At 39.6% G+C, this 20,574-nt stretch overlaps 2 protein-coding genes and 1 pseudogene across 3 annotated transcripts in view; 1 reads left to right on the forward strand and 2 right to left on the reverse strand.

Annotated features, from left to right (window-relative positions):
• The window catches only part of LOC116295685 (intraflagellar transport protein 122 homolog), a 110,527-nt gene that overhangs the window by 37,934 nt on the left and 52,019 nt on the right, over nt 1-20,574 (forward strand). The gene's annotated exons all lie outside the window — the stretch shown is intronic.
• LOC148908899 (uncharacterized) overlaps nt 1-20,574 on the reverse strand; it is an 83,596-nt gene that overhangs the window by 32,350 nt on the left and 30,672 nt on the right. The window lies entirely within an intron of this gene.
• Nucleotides 3,895-18,932, reverse strand: LOC148908900 (uncharacterized; annotated as a pseudogene).

Genomic DNA, 20,574 nt, shown 5'->3' on the forward strand with positions numbered 1-20,574 from the left:
CTGTTCAGTAGGCAAGCTAATCGTCGAGCTGAGCAGCCGGTTTTTTTTTTCTTTTTCTTATTCTTTTTTTTAACATTTTGACAGGAACCCCGTTGTATGGTTTCTATCAATTACAGCCGCAATAGTAAACTACATTCTTAATTAAATGAAGGTATGGTGCTCTGGCGGCGGCTGCGTGCGAGTGCGAAGATTCTCTGTTCTTGAAAAGCATTTTTCTCTTGAGAGATGGTCGAAATCTCTTGAGAAACAATCGCTATTTGATCTTGCTAAGGCCGTCAAATACAAAGCTTGGAAGAGGGGGTTGGGGTTTCTACCGACCCTAAAATTCTCGTCTAGTAATATGAGGACCTCGGATTTATCTGCTGAAGAGGCTGGGCTCTCAAAGAAAATAAAAAGTCTGACCGCTTTATCAAAAAACAGAGAACCTACTTGGTCAACAAGCTCAACATTGAGTAAACCTTAGGAAGAAAGTTAAACCCAGAATTTGTAGAAAAGGTCATGAGACGTGCTCGAGGTCCCGACGGCTTGCGTCTTTTCAAGTACTCGGCCAGACCGTCCCTGAAGACCTTGCTATCTCCCCAAACGCAATAGAGGAAGATGATAATTTTCCCAGTACAATACTGTAGAAGCAGCTATCTCGACTTTCCAACCAGGGCCGTAACCAGAACTTTTACAGGGAGGGTGCACATCGAATAAAAAAATCGGCGGACCTTAAGCTTTTATGTGGGGGTGCACGTGCACCCTGTGCCCCCCCTGGTTACGGCCCTGCCAACTACAGCACCCTGTCACTTACGACCAATACGATATATGTTCCAATGGTGAAAAATGACAGACTTAAAAACTCTCTAGGTAACAATGCTGCAGATTTTCTGTGAGGCTCTAGAGTTACATGTTCCTGTTCCCCTAAAAGAGCAAAGCACCAAATACCTTGAATGTAGTTTACGATTGCGGCCGTAATTGATAGAAACCATACAATTGTTCCTGTCAAACAGTTCATTCTAGACGAATGAATAAGAAAGGAAACAGGTTTGTTAGCCACTGACTTCTCTTAAAACAAGGACGATTTATAAAAAACAGAGTAGGCAGTGTTGATGCGAATCAAATGTGTGACGTTATCGGGAAAGGGGCTTAAATGAAATAGTACGAAAGCAACTGCACGCACTTTAGTCACTAGTTATTATTAATTTTGACAAGAGATAAAGACAAAAAATACAAACCATAAAGGTTGTTTGTTTAGTTCATATAATTCAAGAAAGGTACAAGTGATCGACGTTCACGTGCCACGCTTCTCAACTAATTCAGTTTGTTTATTCAATCATAGTGTCCTCTAACTTATTCCATTAATTTTGAGAAAGTACGAAAATGAGTTTGTTTTTTCTACGAATAACGTGGAACTAATTGAAATTTGGGAGGATTTTGAGCAAGTATATTCAACAAAAACAAAGAAAAGAGAAAAATAAAAAAACCCTGCGTTTGATGGGGTCTAAAGGTTTTTTTTCTAACTTAGAATTCGTACGCTTAAGTCCTTACTCTCTAAAATATTCCAGTACAAAAGTATAAGTCAATAATATATAGCTGGAGTATAGTTTACAGTCATCAAACTAATGTTGTTTACGATTAAAATGTTCATTCTGGGTGATCCAAGAAAGTTTTTGAGTATTTATAAAGCAGGCGCTTTGATTCTGAATCCGAAATTAGACCGCCGTATGCTACATAGAAGAGTCGATTAATCGCGAGGAAGTATTTGCGTTCCAAGGCTAATACTTTCAGGAAAAGAAGTACAATAAACAAGCTTTCAGATCATATAGTATTAGTGAAAATAGAATATATACCAGGTGATAATTTAGGGCATTCAACTTAGGCTAAAATTTGCTTCGCGTCGTAGCTGCTTGAAATGCCATCGAAAAAAAATCCCAAAAAGCGAGAAAAAAACATTTTCCCAAAAATATTATTTATCCCTTTTGGAGTCTGATAGTTAGTTAAAATGTTGAAAAAGTATCAGATCGTTAGGAGTATTTTTGAACGAGTGAGGCCTTCTTAAATATGGGTAATATTTTGGGCTGTTCACACCGGTCCAGAGCAAACCGGAAGTCGAGTTTTAGATTTTCGTAAAATTCGCCAAAATAAAAAAGCGCTTGAAGTTTTAAACTGGATTTTTTAAAAGAGCTTACCAAAGGTTGTCTTCTGACAAAATATGAGAAATTTGAAAATTCCTTCGCTGTCCCGCCATTCTCGACCGTTACGGACAGCCACTCTTAAAGACTTGGTTAAAAAGTTTGAAACTATACTGGTTTTTCAATGAAGGAAACTAATATAGTATAATGTCAGTAAATTTCCAATTTTTTTTGTACAAAGTTTTTAAGTTTCCTTCTTATTCACTTGTTATATTAGCCATTCCGAAGTCAAGGGAAAAACTGGGTCGAGTTGGCATTGCAGTACATTGTGGGACGATTTTACAGAATGAAGCATACACCATCTTGGAAAAAGCCCCAAAATGCACTGCAATGCAAACTTGACCCAGTTTTTTCCTCATTCTAAGAATGGTTAATGGGACACACCCAAAAGGCGACTTGAAGAAATATATTTTAAGTAGATATTTAAAGTAGATTTTTGCTATTAACTTGCCAAGAAGAAAAAAAATATGGTATTTTTTGAGCTATGATGTGAAGACCTACGAAGTATTTAGTCTTGTTTCGCCGACTTCATAACCTCAAAACAACGACTTCTTGTCGAAAAATATCCGGTATTTTCCAACTTCCTTGAAAAATGCATTTTTCTTGCAAGAAATATACTTCTAAGATACCTTATTAGATTTTTACTGGATTCGCCAGGAATAAAAGAAAAATATGGCATGTTTTGAGGTCATGCAGCAAAAATCTACTTTAAATATCTACTACGAATATATTTCTTGCAAGAAAAGGGGATTTTTATCGCTATTTAGTGCACTAACTTACCTTTTATGACCAAAAAAACTACCTGAATCCGCCATCTTTTTTTTTTTTACATTCTTGCATAGCTAAAATCTGTAGAATGCCAGCCACAATGGCCGATTTGATCACGTGACCTCTTAGTGCAAGTCGCCTATATAGTCGCAACTATTGCTAGTCATTAGAGTGCAAACAATCAGTGAAACAAACTTTAAAATTAAAAAGTAAGTGTAAGTTAGATGTTAATCGATAGAGTGCAAACAATTAATCCCTGAAACACTAATTACTAAATAGTACAAAATAGTGCTAATTAAACAATAGAAAACAATGGAATTTGCATGAAATTGTGCTATTTAGTATTACTAGTTTCACGGTTATATTGTTTGCACTCTAGAATGCAAACACTAAAGGTGTGCAACATAAATATCACTAAATAATGTTATCTTATGCTAATTATATATTTTTTCTTTTGTTTAATTAGTGCTATTTACTACTAAATAGTGATAACTATATTGCGCGGACTTGAAATCCTGTCCAGTCCGATATTGGAGGCTTTGAAATAACTTCTCATCTCATTAATTATTCGACTTGGGGTAACTGGAACAAAATTAATTCAGTCCGAGTTCCAGTTACTCCAGACTGAATGCATTCCTTTCACAGCACTTTACCAGGTTTCAAGTAACATCATGTGACCCAAAAATAGCCCATTGATTGGCTGGTTTACTCATGAATTATTAATGAGTATGAGAAATAAGTATCACAAGATTTCTCAATAGCGATTGCAGAGCGTATGAAGTATTTAATGCAGGAAGTTCTTCTTATAAGAAACAACCATTGCAAACATTTAACTTGCGCATAAACAGTTAATCACAGAATGCAGAGTCAACTAAAACAATGCATCTCGGTATTTCGATGATCTCACAATCCAGTAGTCGTGGTTGATCTGTCCGTTAGAATATGCCAGAAGTGCTTTCTACTGCAAACCGTTTGACCATCATCTATCCAGGCATTTCAATGATCTCACAATCAGATGAATCCTCGTCACTAGCAGTAACAGTTTTCACTTGTCTTGGTTTAACAATCCTGATCGTACTCTCTACTGCAAACCCTTGTTTGACCAACTCCTCATTAATATTCACCTCATTTGTCTGTGTGTCATATAGCTCTAAGTACATCGTATTATTACATGCTCTGTAAAATAACAGGGAACAGGCGTACGTTAACGAAGTGGCTCAGCTATGTAAGAGAAAAACCTTAGGGGTTAGGGTTCACCACCCATTGGTGCGCAAAGCCATATACCATTAAGCACTACCAATTTACCCGAAGTATCCCAAAATCCATTGCTACAAGAACTTGGTTTCTCGTTACTGGGGGCTTTTCTCACGGTCACCACCAAAGAGTAAACAACTTGATAGATTAAAGAACGGTACCGCATGAATTGGTAGATATTGGCCCTATCACAAAAGAGTTTATAGATAATCATCATTGTTACTTGTACAGAGAATAAAGGATCCTTCCTTCGAGGTTGAGGATTGAGAAAACTGGGTTAGCATAACAGTTCATTGCGGGAATGTTTAAGGGGAAGAAATTGCCGCCTTGGAAATATGTCCTAAACAGCCCCACAATGCACTGTTATGCCAACTCGACCCAGTTTTTCTTCAACGTCTGAACGGCTTATAGGCGAGCTAATATGTTTACTTACATGGACAAGACATGCGCAATCAACAGCTTGTCCTGTGTTAATGATTCAAACACTTCGCTGCAACAGAATACGATATAATAAATTAGTTCGCATGACATTCTGCAACATTTTTTACATAAAAGAATTTCTTGGACCCTCCATTCTGTCGAGCCCTGAAACAACCTCTGGAGTGATCTAAGTCAGGGCATGGCTAACTCACAGATCGAACCCTGAAACAACCTCTGGGCTGATCTATAAGTCAGGACATGGCTAACTCAGATCAAATTCAGTGGAATTTAGTGTGTTGATTTTTGCGGAGAGAGGAGACCCGCAAGAGAGAGACCCTAAAGTCTTTTCGCATGTGATTCCGAGTGTAGGAATCGAACCCTTCCCCCCTCACCCCATTGAGGCCGCTACAAAAAAATCATGTCGCTACCCTGGACCCCACCGTTACACCATCCTGGATCCCTGTTGTTATATGATAGGCAGACTAAAACGTGATTTTGTTTGATAACAATCTTACTTTGCCTCGGCTGACCATTCTCCATTTTCTTCTATTGTTTCCACATTTGCTAGAAAACATTCAACTGCTTGGAAGGGAATGTGAAGGAACTGAGGGAGCATGCGCTTAACGTTTCGCTCCGCTGTCCATTCAGTATTGCCGTAGTCAACAAAATAAACCTGGAGTTTGAAAGGCATTGTTGAATTAAAACAACGTAAGAACAAGGGAGAAAGATAATGGGTCTGTAACACTTGCTGTGGTATGCGAAAAGTAGTATATCGGGATGTTTTGCCGTTTTATGGAGTAACTTGCGGTAAATTCTTAGTTTCAATTTGTCCTAAAAATGAGATCCCGAAAAAAATTCGGGATGCGGTCGTAACCAGTTTAAATCTTAGATGGAAGAAAGGGAAAAAAGGTCACTTAGACTAACAGGCCACATGACCCTACCACCTTAAAACGAGCATTTATTGTGTCAAAATGAACTACAGAAATGGAAAGAGCACCTCGACATTAGCAAGGAGGAAATATTTCAGCTCACATTATTGACATTAGAAAAAATGGGGTTAACACTAAGTCGAGCATTTTTATGGAAGAACTGGTTGGACAGCAACAGTACATACGGCCTGTTATCAAAAAAAGTATAGAATTATTATCCGTGATCCGGCGTACCTGAAATTCTTCATCCCTGACGTCAGTCACTCGTGCCCGGTACCAAGCGTCGTTACTGGAGTACTGGGCTACGACAAGCTCACCCATGGCAGGAAGAATAGACGATGAATCGCGGAATAAGTTGCGTGAATAAAACTTGCTGTGAAAAAAGAATTCATTAATGATTAAATATATTTATATAATAACTGTTAGAAATCTCGCGTTCTGATTAGTAGAGAGTGCGTGCCTTATGAGAGCACAGCGCACTTTCAGTTGCGTCTATTCAAATTGACTGTTATTGTAAATTGCATTTCATATTTAAAAAATTGCATGCTGTGCTGTGTGGAGTTATAAAGCACAAGGATTTAAACACTCTAGAAACATTTCGCTACGCGTCGTGCTTCTCCTAAAACTTCTCTCGTGTACTGCCAACTCCCGCGTGCTTTATAACTGCACACAGAATGCGTGTGTGTTTGCTATTTCTTTGTTAATATTCTTGTATCTATGTTATATTTGTAGGGTATTTCAGAAGTACGTGGGCGAAAATAACTAAAACTTTTAACAATTCCAAGGTTGAGGAAAAACCTGGATTGAGATGGCATTGCAGTGCAGTGAGACTGCCAACTCGACCTATTTTTTTACGACCTCGGGATGGCCGATGTTGCTGTTTGCAATTAACTGAAAAAAATATATCATCAAGTACTTCATTTTTTCTGCCATTGTTTCAAAATCTTCATCTTCATCCTCATCTTTCTCCTTCCCGTCGTCCATATTGAGCCCCAGACGTGCTACAGTTATCAAAATAATAAGCAAAAACAATTAGTCGGAAGACATATTTTTATTGGCGGTAATATACGGGGAACAAAATCGCGCAAGATTGTCGCCCGAGATTGTTGTGTTGCATGATGCAAAACATATGTTGCTCGTATTAGAATGCATTCCATATACCCGTGGAAATGTTAACTAACTAAATTGTACAAATTAGAGCAAAAGTTTTGAAGGCCTACTACGTAATGTTTTGAAAGTTCTTTAATTGTACTCGCCTAAAGGCTCGTGCAATTACAAGAACTTTCAAAACATTACTCGTGTCTATTAATTTCCAAATTGTACTCGAGATCGTGCGATTTTCTATACTAATAGTACAAAGTGTTGCACACTTTTAGTGTTTGTACTCTAATTTGTGCAAATTTGTGCAATTTCTTACAAAGCTTTTCACAGTATATATGCACTCTACCACTCTACCACTCCGCGCGTAACAAATTCGCATTGTTGCAAAGAGTAGAGATTGTTTATACTTTGCGCAATAATGATAGTATTTTGCGTGCAGGATGATAATACGAGCAATATTTACTCCGAAAATAAATATCCGTCCATTTTTGACGCAATTTTTTCACCATTTTCCCTCCTTTTATGGCTTTCCTATGGTAATGAAATCGAGGGCCTGCAACAGTCACCCCCACCCACCCACCCCTTTTAAAAATCCTGGATCCACACTTGATAGGATGGGAAGTCTGTGGCGTGTTGGCCCAACAAGCTGATCTGAGGAAGAAATACTAGCCAATCAGAATCGAGATAATTTGCAAAACTGAGATGCCACTTTTCCTCTTAAAATTAAACTAAAAATAACGTTGCTAATGCCCGCATGATAACAGTGAGAAATAATTCATGAGTTTTGTATTTTTATTCCAATGGCGGACATGTTTTTATTTTTCACTGGTCAATTTTCGCAGGCTTCATGACACGTCAGTTTTGCAGTGACGTCATTTCTACGTCACTATTTCAGATCAGCTGGAAACTCCACAGCCTCCCAATAATGCTTAAATATAAAACACCATAACAAGCACTATACCTTCCATGATTCGTTTCTCGATGGGTCCTGATCCACATGGAAACTGAACCCAGAAATGTCCTGGGTTAAGCACAGCTGTGACACGTACCCCGACCCACGAACCCAGCCCGGGTAGATCTACTGTGAAGTCACTGTTTTCACAAAACGCTTGGACCATCATGGATGCGTCTTCGCCTGTATGTGAAAACCAAACCAGAAAAGAACTTCAAAAATATATCTCCATATTAGTCATTCCGAGGTTGACGGAAGAAACCGGGTCGAGTTGGCATTGCAATGCAGTGTGGGGCTTTTTTAGGATAAATATTTCCAAGTGGTTGTTTTACGTCCCTCCGATATTGGTTAGTAATGATGACGGGACCGCCACTTAAAGTGATAAGAGCCACTTGAAAGTCTAACCATTTGCAGATGTAATTACAAAGGCAGCACTTTCTCTTCAGTTATTCTAAGACCCTGAGTGTTGGTCCGGCCGGGACTCGAACCACGACCTCCCGCACGAAAGTCCGATGCTCAACCAACTGAGCTAACCGGTTTGCGGTATGGCGGCCATTTTGTATTTTGTCCCTAAAACAGCAGCACTCAAATGCCAACTCGACCACGTTTTTATCGTCGATCTCGGAATAGCTCATCGTTAAAAGCTGAAGTCCTTCGAGCGTTACATCCTAGTGGCTTAGCGAGAGTGTTTACCTTTCTTCACGTGTAGAAATGGGCAGTTTTGTCCTCTCCAGCACTTCGATCTTGTTGACTGGAAAAACCGGCACACTTGGTTCTCAATTGGTTCTGAAGAAATAAATAGACATGTTTTTGTTTTATTTGGGGTGAGATATTGGAAAAGCTAGCTTTTATGAGAAAGGGGAGAATAGGACATTCTGGTCTAGCTTGGGTAAAAACACCAAAGTTCGTAAATTTTAAATTGTCAGCTTTCTAATGTTTTTTATTTATTTTTTCTTCTTTACCTTCTTTCTTGAAAGTTTTTTAAAAATATTTGAAATAAATTATGTATCCCAACCGCAATTTTGAATTCAATTTCCGTTATGTTTTATGAATATTCTATGTATCGAAGTCAATGGAATTCTTGGTCGCTATTAAACCAGTAAAATAATATAATATGCAATGAGAGAAAAGTTTGACTTACTAAAACCATAGAGAGCAATATCAAGATCATCTTTATCAATCCTGTAAGAGTTGGTGGAGGACACATAGTCCTCCATCATGGGGTCCCAAAGATTCAATACTTCTTCATCTGGGCTGGAACAACGAGACCCTAATGGAGAAATAGTAGCACCTATAGTGATAGAAGAGATTATCAGCTTGTAGTTTCACCAGAAAGACACAGAGAGGTGTGATACGCTGTCTATAATGAGCATCAAGGCTGGCGTGGCTGTAGTGCACTCGCCTCTCACCTCTGAGGAGGTGACGGAATCAATTTCAATCACATGTGAATATAGCTTGTTAGATCTTTCTAACTTAACACTAAATTCTACTGAATTTGATCTGTGAGTTAGCCGTGTCCTGACTTAGATCAGCCCAGAAGTTGTTTCAGGTTTCCATCTGTAAGTTGGCCACGCCCTGACTTAGATCAACCCAGAGGTTGTTTCAGGGTCTATCTGTGAGTTAGCCGTGCCCTGACTTAGATCAGCCCAGAGGTTGTTTCAGGGTTTGATCTGTGAGTTAGCCGTGCCCTGACTTAGATCAGCCCAGAGGTTGTTTCAGGTTTCCATCTGTAAGTTGGCCACACCCTGACTTAGATCAGCCCAGAGGTTGTTTCAGGGTCTATCTGTGAGTTGGCCACGCCCTGACTTAGATCAGCCCAGAGGTTGTTTCAGGGTTTGATCTGTGAGTTAGCCGTGCCCTGACTTAGATCAGCAGAGAGGTTGTTTCAGGGTCTATCTGTGAGTTGGCCACGCCCTGACTTAGATCAGCCCAGAGGTTGTTTCAGGGTTTGATCTGTGAGTTAACCGTGCCCTGACTTAGATCAACCCAGAGGTTGTTTCAGGTTTCCATCTGTAAGTTGGCCACGCCCTGACTTAGATCAGCCCAGAGGTTGTTTCAGGGTCTATCTGTGAGTTGGCCACGCCCTGACTTAGATCAGCCCAGAGGTTGTTTCAGTGTTCGATCCTGTGAGTTAGTCATGCCCAGACCTAGATCAGCCCAGAGGTTGTTCCAGGGCTTGATCTGTGAGTTAGCCATGCCATGACTTAGATCAGCCCAGAGGTTGTTTCAGGGTATCGGTATATGTGTCATTTTTTGTAATAATAGCGAGGTACGGTAAGGGAAAAATTCACAACATGGTATGTATAACAACCAAGTTCTCAATGCTAATAATGGCCTCACCTTCCCGTTCGAGCTGATCAGCAGTGTGTTCCAAGTCCACCAGTGATATGTGAACAGTCTTGGCTTCGTCTCTTTCTCCTTCTGAATGGGGAAAAAGTTGGTAAAAAAGTTGGTAAAACATATGGAGAAATTGGCGGTTATTGCAGTCGCATTGCCCAGTTCAAACCGAAAAAATCATTAAAGTTCATCTTCACCCTGAATATCTCTAAACTGGGTCAAAATTCAGAGTCTTAAAATATCTGAGTAGAAGGTACTGTCTTTGACATAAAAATATGCGTTACTGGTTAGACCTTTGCCGTGGCTCGGATGGCGACGAGATGGTGACATAAATTTCCGATCTTGTCTCATTACGAGAAACACAGTTTGACCATGCAGTGAACGATGTATGGGAGTCTAAGCTGCTAGGTATCTTCGTATCTAAGAAAAACTATCTTGCCACCAGCAAAACTACAAATTAGAAAGAGGATAAGACTTTTACTTTGCTAATCAATGTTCCGAGCTTACAGGCGATCGTCCATCATATCAGGGATAAATGGAAAAAACCTTCAAAAATCTACTTATAGCAAAACCTTTACAATCAAAATCTTGAAGGTTAAATGAACGAAGAAAAAATGTATAAAGTGCACGATTTCTAAATAAATTTGGAATACTTTGCTTTTATTTATCCCTACAGCCTCGTAAAGGTCAGTCTTACGTAATCTCGTCAACTAGTGCCCCTATCTTGACATTGGCATGTTGTCTTCACCTTGTGGGAGCCTTTTTGTACTGACTGCGCATGACAATGACGTACAATTCTCAACCGAAATTCGTTTTTGGAGCTGTTCAGTAATCGTAGAAGAATTTCTCAACATCACAAGATTTTATTTTTTCTTACCATCCACAGGAAAGAATCCCTCGACTTCTTGTACTTCTTCTTCACAAAGTTCAGCCAGTCCTGTATCTACCAATACCTGGCCGATATCAATATCTTCCTCTCCTGTCGTGTCGTACAGTTTTAAGGCTAATGTTGGTCTCTTGCAAGTGATGTCTATGCGGCTACCGTCTCGTGCACTCGCCGTTGGGTAATATACCTAAAAAATTGCGATAAAAATTCATTCAATTTACTGGGATAAAAGGACCCAGAAACTCTGCCTTTGGGAATTGTTTCCAAGGTCACTTTTCTAATTCTAATCGGATTCACCAGTCCATGGTGGAAGGAAAGCCTAACAAGTTTTGCAACGCACTTGATAAAGCTACCGATAGATCAAATTGGAATTTATGAGTTGATTTTTGCGGAGGGAGGAAAAACCGGAGAACCAACGAACAACTCTACTCACATACGACACGAGCCCGGCAAGAATCGAACCTTGGGGACGTCCTTCCCGCTCTATTTCGTCTAACCCACTTATCGGTTTTATCATTCTTTAGGATCGAGTGTGGCTTAGAACGTTGATATTTTGCTGGAAAAGCGATAGACCTATCTTTTTATGTTGTCTGTCTATATCTTTAATTTGAAATAATAAGGCCAATGATGAAGAAAAGAAAATCAATGGTGCACCATCTTGAGCTTCCTGTGAGGACCAAGCCTCGATAGTTTCCTCTCCCCCTCCCCCTCAAGGCACTTATGTTCACTTTCTTTTACCCTTGTTACTAAATCCAGTGCACATCCCCTATCCCAAGAAGTCGGATTATCTTTATCAACCATCCTGGGATACCTGTTGATAGACCCTCGCATTCCACGGTACCATGACTCCCCTGAGAGGCTTGTCGTCACCTGTCAGACCCTTGAACAGTTCAATGGCTTCTTCACTCCATTCATGCTGGATACTTTCTCGAGTGTCGTGAGGTTTGATGTGCTCAGAAAGCCCTTGGTCTGGACTTGGCAAAAGATACTTTTCCTGCGATAACCATAAAAGAAATAAATGATAGCTTCTATATTCATCACCATCATCGTCAACAACATTAGCATCATCATCATCATCATCACCACTAGAATCGCTACCATACTAATCATTACAATCATCATAAACATCCTCATCATCATCATCACTATCCTCCTGCTCATCATTAAACTTATCATTATCGCCACCATCATCATCACCACCACCGTCATCATAATCCCCACCACCACCACCATCATCAACTTCACCAACACCACCATCACCACCAACACCACCATCATCATCACCCACGCCTTTCGAGCAATTCCATCTCTATCCATGCATTACATAATCTAATGCTACACTCTTACCGGTAATGCTGACTCTTCTTCGCCCTTTTTCTTGGTCCTCTCATCTTCCTCCTCAGGCCAATCAAACACTAAACCATCGCTCACTTCACTGTCCCCTGATTCATCTCCTGCAAATCGCCGCACCACATTCTTATCGAGCACTTTCTTCTGATACTTCTTTCCTCGACGTCCTTTCGGCGATTTCCCTTTATACTTTGCAGATGTAAACTTGAATAACGATTGCTCTTCTTGCTTGTGTTCTTTCCCATCTTTCTCTTCTTTCTTGCGTTCTTTCCCATCTTGCTCTTCTTTGTTGTGTTCTTTCCCAACTTGCTCTTCTTTGTTTTGTTCTTTCCCAACTTGCTCTTCTTTGTTGTCTTTTTTCCCATCTTGCTCTTCTGTCTTGTCTTTTCTCCCATCTACTTCACCACCAGGATTTGGTTTCGTAGATTTAGAGGGAAGATTTGGAGTCACTTGATTGGTATCAACGTCGGCAGGTACAGCTGCGTTCTTCTCCGCAGTTGAATTCTCAGGTTCTCGAGGACTTGGAACTTCTTCATTAGACAGCATGGCTGTGCTTTCATCTAAACGTAAACAAAAGCCACCCTGGTAAATAAACCTATTTGGCTTGGGCGTAATATTTTCCCATTTCAGACCACGTGTCATTTCCATGAGAATATAATTCTTTGTTTGAGTTGTATTCATATTCATATGTCTTCTCATGTGCAAACGTTAAACAAAGGAATCATGCTCTAGGGAATGACACGTGGTCTGAAATGGAAAAATATTGAGTTATCCGTGCCCTGACTTTGATCAGTCCAGAAGTTGTTTCGGGATTCAATCTGTGAGCTAGACGTGCCCTGACTTAGATCAGCCCAGAGGTTGTTTCAGGATTTGATACTGTGAGTTAGCTATGCCCTGACTTAGTTCAACCCAGAGGTTGTTTCAGGGTTCAATCTGTGAGTTAGCCATGCCCTGACTTATATCAGTCCAGAGGTTGTTTCGGGGTTCAATCTGTGAGTTAGCCCTTTTAGTTTTCGACTTGGAAAACACTTTGCAGACCAGCAAGCGAATTTGAGAGAGGTCTATTACAGTAGTTAATCAATTAGTCTGTTGCTGTGGTTCTGTCATGCTACCATGACAACGTATCACCTTGGATGACGACAGGCTTCACACCAGCTAATCGACACTTGACAGCAAATCCAGGGAGTATCGTAAACTTGGGTAATAACGGTCTGGTTTTCTCCATGGAAACCCATTCACAGTTTCCATAATCAATATAAAACACATGAATATCAGCCCTCACAGCCTCGCTATCTTGCGAGCAAAATGATTCCGGTCCATCTCCTAGAGAAGAGGAGATCTTTACATCTATGACCTGCGCACGACACCACATGTTGTCAGCGGTAAACTTGGAGCAACAGTAGTCTCCGATGCTTAGACGATAATCTGTGGGGGTTGACGTCACGTCACTATCTAATGGGAAGAAAAAACACAGATAAATAAATTTTGGTTCGATCTGTGAGTTACCCTATTGCCTGTCTTTGATCTCACCAGAAGTCCTTTTTTAAGGGTCTGAAGAAAAAAATACTTGGTTGATAAACTACTGGCTTGTATAATGTTATAGTAGCCACCTTGGCATCGTTAACAAACCTTGTCCGAGTCACTCCTAAAAAATCGTGCACAAAAATATTGCGTGCGAAAAATCGTATACGACGCGTCGCATCTGATAAAAACCGTTTAATTTTGTTATACATACATTTGTAGTGAGAATCCAAGTCCTCAGTCAGTTTATCAGGAAATATTGCGTACGACAAATCGTGTACGACAAAGTCGCATCCGATAAAAATGGTTCAGTTTTTTATACATACTTTTGTAGTAAGAATCCAAGTCCTCATTCAGTTCAGCGAGAAGTACAGCTTCTGGTGTAACAAGATGGACGAAGAACTCACTAGGAGAGACAGCCTCGGCCATCATGACTTGTAGTAATAGAGGCTGATCTTGTGAAGGAAGGTAAAGGCGCTTTTTGTTGTCTTCAAGACACATGTTATCCATGTCTGTAGTATAATATATTGGAATATCAAGTTATATATTCAACTCGCTAAGCGCGCTCTGATTAGTTCAAAGCTATGCGTCTCAAAAAACTGAGCAAGACACTTTCAAACTACAAAGTACTTGTTCTTTGTAAGAGTAATCGCCTACGGTTCGTGCTACTTGTTAAGGTTAATTTAAACGGTACAATTTTACCTCACCAACTGTCGTGAGCGACATTCAAGCGCCAAGTTTAAGCTGACACTCAGGCCCGGTTCATGCGTCGAACTTTTCATGAACCAAACCTAACACGTCGAAGATCGACCAAAGATCGTCCAATATCTACTTTTGATTCAGACGTCGTTCCAAATTCAGTCGATCCAATTAGATTTTTCCAAGTCAAGCATTTCGCGATTAAATATAATATATGCATTAGGTTCGGTTCATGAAAAGTTCGTCGTTTGAATCAGAGTAGCTCCGAAGTCGTAATTCCCGACCGCTTCAGTCGATCTTAACGATTGGTTCGATCTTAATATCATGGTTGAACGTAATTGGTTGAGACGTCGTACTTTTCATGATCTTAATTCTTAACATTTGGTTCGGCGCATGAAAAGTTCGACGTATGAACTGGGCCTTACAGCCATAAGCAAGTTGTAATAGACCTATCCCGAATTCGCTTGACTGGTCACAAAACAATGGTTTCACGTCGAGGTTGAACTTGATGAATAAAAGAATCAAGTTCAGTCTCGACTTCAAACCATTGTTTCGTGGTCAGTCAAGCGAATTCGGGATAGGTCTATTGTACGGTCGATTTACGAAAAGCAAATAACAAATCAAGGAGGGAGGAGTGGGGGATAAATGGATATTTGCTACTAAGATACCAACCTTGCTGTTCGTCCAACGGTCCAGTCAGACTGCTCCCCTCAGGGGGGTGTCGTGGTGACTCCCTTTTCACCACGAGATTATTTTCACTAACATTGTCAATTTCTTTGTTGTGCGTTAACTGCGTAACTGCTGACTTTACCTCTGGATCTTTGGTACTACGTTCTTTGGAATGATTGGAATTTTGTTGTTGCGTGACACTTTGATTTAGAGTTTTAGAATGAGTTTTCTGCGGATGATTTGCCACTGTCGTGTTAGACGGACTGACACCTCGAATAACGTTTTGTTCGACTTTTGAATCACTTTTCTGCGTGTCCGCACTACCGTGTGTCACGAAACTCTCCCTTATCACAGAACGGCCTTGCGTGATAGCACCAGCTTGTGTAATGACAGGGCTATCTTGCGTGACAGACCTACTCTGTGTGACAGGACCCTCCTCTTCTTCAAATACAGGCATTGCGCAGCCCTGTAGACTTGCAACACTTATGCTACTACAGGAGCGTGACAAAACGCCTTCACTAAATCCAGACCGTGGACTGGTATTCTTGCTATCATCGGGCTGTGTAGTCACTTGATCAACACGCTGCGCAAAACCTTCAATAACCATAATATTTCCAATACTATACTGCAGTTCTGGTAAAGTGCTATCATTCCCTTTTGTTTTGGAGGTTTTTCTTCCCGAAGGCGCAAAGTAAAGATCTACCATGATAAGAGGATCTTCATCAGCCTTCCTTGGGTAAGCCAGTAGTTTTGTACCAGATACTTTGTTTTTTAGCCATTCGATTGCTTCTTCTTTCCATACTGAATCACCTACAGAATAGAACACAACTGTCAGAATAATGCTTAACGTCTCTAAATGAGACGGAACCGCCATTTTACGCGGTCATCCGAGCCATGGCGAACGATCATTTGCAGATGTTTTTAGAGCAAAGGCGGCACCTTCTACTCAGATATTTTATGTGCGCGCATAACACGAGAAATTAACGCCTACGCAAACGTAAATGCAAGCGCAAGCAGTGTTCCCACGTTAAACGCAAACGCAAGCAGATTAAGATTTGCAAGCGCAGTAAGGCTCTCGCTTGCTTACATCAAAAATATTTTTTATCTCGCGTTTTCGTTACTGTAGTTCACACGTACATTGGCTTGTGTTTTGCGTTACCGCAGTTCACACATAAGTTTGCTTGCGTTTGTTGCTCGTTCGAACCAAGTTCGAGGAGGAAGTTTTTCTTTCTTAGGACATCAAAGCATCGTTCATCACGCAATCAAGACCAGCAGCATTACGTTTGGCGCATGCGCCTTTACCTTGTGACTTGACAGTATTCTGGACCAGCGGCTTTACCCCAGCCAACGCACAGCACAGTGCCTGACAGGGAACCACAGCCAGGTTCTCGTCCAGTGGTCTTAACCTGCTCAGAGGAAGCCGTTCACAGTTACCATCATCAATACACAGGACCTCTACCTCTAACCCAGGGTATGAGTTATCGAGACTACTGGTACTGCTACTGCTACTATTCCGTTGACGACGACCTGTTTGAACAGATAGATCCTACCGTGAGACAAACACGACCCTGGACAAACCATTTTCTAGTTGCTGGTAATGAGATGCAGTGGGAGTGCTTGCTCTCACGAATACGACCCGGTTGTTCCTCGGACTTTGTGTCGTATGTGGGTAGCGCTGTTTGTTGGTTCTGTTCTGTGCTTCGAGGGTGTTTCTCCGGGTTATCCTTTTTTCCTCCCTCCGTAAAAATCAAATTCTAAATTCCAATTCTTTAATGGGAAGAGGGGCCACAGATTTGTTAGGCAATGGCTATTAAACACTGAACGACGATTTAATTTCAATGTTCTAAAAGCTAACCACGTATGTCATATCGATGCATGTCTATAAAAACCAACCTTCAGTTTGTTTCATCGGGCCTTCTGATTGGTGAAGACCAACAACACGTGCTCTGTACCACGTGTTATCAATAGTAAACCGTGCACAGCAATACTCTCCTACTGAGGGGGGTGACGACAGGCCTCCTTTGTAACCCGATGATGCTGCTTTGGCGAACTGCATGCTGGGAAGAAAACAAGATTATTAAAAATAAGCCAGGTCGTAATTTAAGAATCGTTTCAAGTGCGCATGCGATTTTATCCCGAATTTCTCACCTTCTTTTGTTTAATTAAGAACAAAAGATGGTTTGAACAAAAGGTGAGAAATTTGGAATAAAAACGCATGCGCACTTGACACGATTCTTAAACTACAAACTGGCTTTTTAATCAATGTTATTTATTTATAGATTGAACCTGAGGTCATATACGTTCTACGTTAAATGTTCGGCTTTTTTATTGGTTAAAGTGCTACTACGACGAAAATCGCTCAAACTTGGATTCAGCTGAAACTTCCTACGAATACTCTTTAAAGGTCCAATATTCACTGTATGAAGCGTTTTCTTGATATTCAGGACGAAAGTATGATATTTTTACGATTATTTTTTGGAGTCTGTGACGTCATACACTCAACATCGCTCCATACATTTCTTTGTAGTTTATGATCAAAATATCAGTAGTAAAGGGAGAAAGAAATACCCAAACACCCCAAAATACAAATCATAGTCACAAGTAATGTGAAATAAGCACATTAGCCACCCTTTGGGCTTCATAGGAATAAAATAAATTAAGGATTTATATACAAAGAAATATATGTAGCAATGTTTGATGTTGAGTGTATGACGTCACAGACTCCAAAAAATAATCGTAAAAATATCATACTTTCGTCCTGAATATCGAGAAAACACTTCATACAGTGAATATTGGACCTTTAAAGAGTATTCTTAGGAAGTTTCAGCTGAATCCAAGTTTGAGCGATTTTCGTCGTAGTAGTTAATGGCCCACATCACTTTGTCCCAGGGAGCGCGATTCTATCATTTTTGTTGACTCTACCAATAAAAATGAAGCTAAGGTTGGTTTCATTGTCGTTGTTACAAGTCGTTGTTGCTGGTTTTGTTTTATCGCCGTTAATTTCTGGACAAAAAACGGCATGATTTTATGGTTTCTTTTTGCGCCTTTTCAAGGAGTCGAGTAGTTCAATATTGTAATATTAATGAAAATACAACCAAAAACAACATGTAATGAAGCTTAGGAGATGAGAATGGTAGAACAAAAGAGAGAAAGAGAGAGGGGGAAGGAATAATGGAAGGGAGGAAGGGAAGGAGGGAGGGAGGGAGGAAGGAAGGGAGGAAGGGAGGGAGGGAAGGAGGGAGGGAGGGAGGAAGGAAGGGAGGAAGGGAGGGAGGGAAGGAGGGAGGGAGGGAGGAAGGAAGGGAGGAAGGGAGGGAGGGAAGGAGGGAGGGAGGGAGGAAGGAAGGGAGGAAGGGAGGGAGGGAAGGAGGGAGGGAGGGAGGAAGGAAGGCAAGGAAGGAATCAGCAATCCATTTTTTCTTTCTTACCACATTTTTTCCATAAGAAGGTTGAATCCATTCCCAGTCGGTTGTACCCACAATTCCCATGGACTCAATACTTCTGTTACTACAACCTCTAGACACTGACCATTAGTGAATGGGTATTGCTTGAGATGAAATACTACAGAGAAAAAAATGGGTGAAAAATCCAAGCAATGAATACAACTTTAAAAGTTCTAATGTCAATAGATTCCTAACATAAATAAGGACTTTTATGCAAAAGGAATCAGAAGTGATAGTAATCGTATTAAAATAGGTAAAGCTAATATTTTACTTCGATAATGCAACGATATTAACAGAATGTTAGCAGTAAACGAGTCAATAATCCTGTTGCTAGTTCACTCCGCGCACCCTATATATACATAAGCAAGTAAAAGACTGTATGCCCTTCGTACGCTTAAGAGAAGTGGTGTACTGTCCTCTGATCTGCATATTGTTTACTGTACGTTCATCAGGCCTATCTTAGAGTATGCATGTTCAGTGTGGCATTCCTCGCTAACACAAAAGCTAAGGGATCAAGTCGAACAGATTCAAAGGAGAGCAACTAAGATCATCTTACCAATTTTCTCATATAATGAACGTTTATATGAGCTTGGTCTTGTTACTCTTAATGAACGTAGGGAATTACTCACACGTAATTTTTATGTTTCTATTTTTCTGAATCAGATCGTGTTCATGACCTGTTACCAAATATTTTTCATCATAGATATGCTTTAAGATGCCCTAGGTCAAGGGCGGATCCAGCCAAAATTTTAGGGGGGGGGGGCTAATTGAGTTTAGGGGGGGCTAATTGAGTTTCTTCCGTCAACACAACGGAAATCAATATAAAAAAGCATGGTTTTTTTCTGCTGAAGGGGGGGCTGGCCCCCCTTTGCGCCCCCCTGGATCCGCCCTTGGAGGTCTATTCCACTGATGAAATGCAATACCAAACGTTTTCAAAATAGCTTTTTACCTTATTGTAGTAAGACTTGGGACACTGATCCTTAAATTTTTACATGTATTAGATTTTATCATATATAGTGTATTTATTTCTTTATATATATTTTTATTTTTATATATTTGTATATCTTTATATATATATATCTATTTGTAAACTTAAGTTTTTCAATTTTATATTGCCAATTAAGCATTAATAAATATTATTATTATTATCATCATATATCATATATTCTATAATATGTGGGTGGTTGTTGACTCGAAAGTTTTTACTCTTTCAACAACCACACACACTTTGTTATATTATAATTTCCAAACTAGAGTACAAATAATAGAGTGACCACAGTAAATCTGTGAAACTTTAGTAATACTAAATAGCACAATTTCATGCAAATTCCATTGTTTTATATTGTTAAATTAGCACTATTTACTACTAAATAGTGCAAAGTGTTGCACACTTTTAGTGTTTGTACTCTAATTAGTTAGCTAGCTATCTATTTCACGGGTATACTCTTTGCACTCTATTTTTATATTCTTAGATATACTTCTATTTATGATTATGTAACTTGTTCATATATTACGTTTTCAATTGTAAAATAATTAATAAATAAATATAATAAATAATTATAAATAAATATATTACCTTTTCAATTGTGTGAATTTATTAAACTTATTATTAAAGTGCAAATGAACCCTTCGACAATACTTTCAGTGCTTATTCTATATGAAGTAAATATTTAAATGGTAAAATATTTCTTGATTTGAGTGATATGTTTCTAAGTTATGAGGTGTATACTTCCAATATGCTAATAAGTGTGACGTCTATTAAGGCTTAATTAAATATATAAAATCGAACTGGTTCATAGATACAGTATTCAAAAAGCATCATTATTTTACTCATGGTTTACATGAAAGCTATTCGAAATTCTTATTTTCAAAATGGCCAGCATTTAGTATTACTAGTTACAACAAAAACACTCAAATACCTTACCTGACGTCATCATCATTAGCATATTGGAAGTATAAACCTTCATAACTTAAAGACGCATCACTCAAATCAAGAAATATTTTACCAATCAACTGTTTACTTTATGCAGAACCAATGTCTACAGAACCAGTACTGAATGTGTTGTCAAAG

This window comes from Actinia tenebrosa, unplaced genomic scaffold (assembly GCF_029948245.1).
Source record: "Actinia tenebrosa isolate PJP-AT-01 unplaced genomic scaffold, QUT_ActTen_1.0 PGA_scaffold3__52_contigs__length_22856419, whole genome shotgun sequence".
Classification (NCBI taxonomy): Eukaryota; Metazoa; Cnidaria; class Anthozoa; order Actiniaria; family Actiniidae; genus Actinia; species Actinia tenebrosa.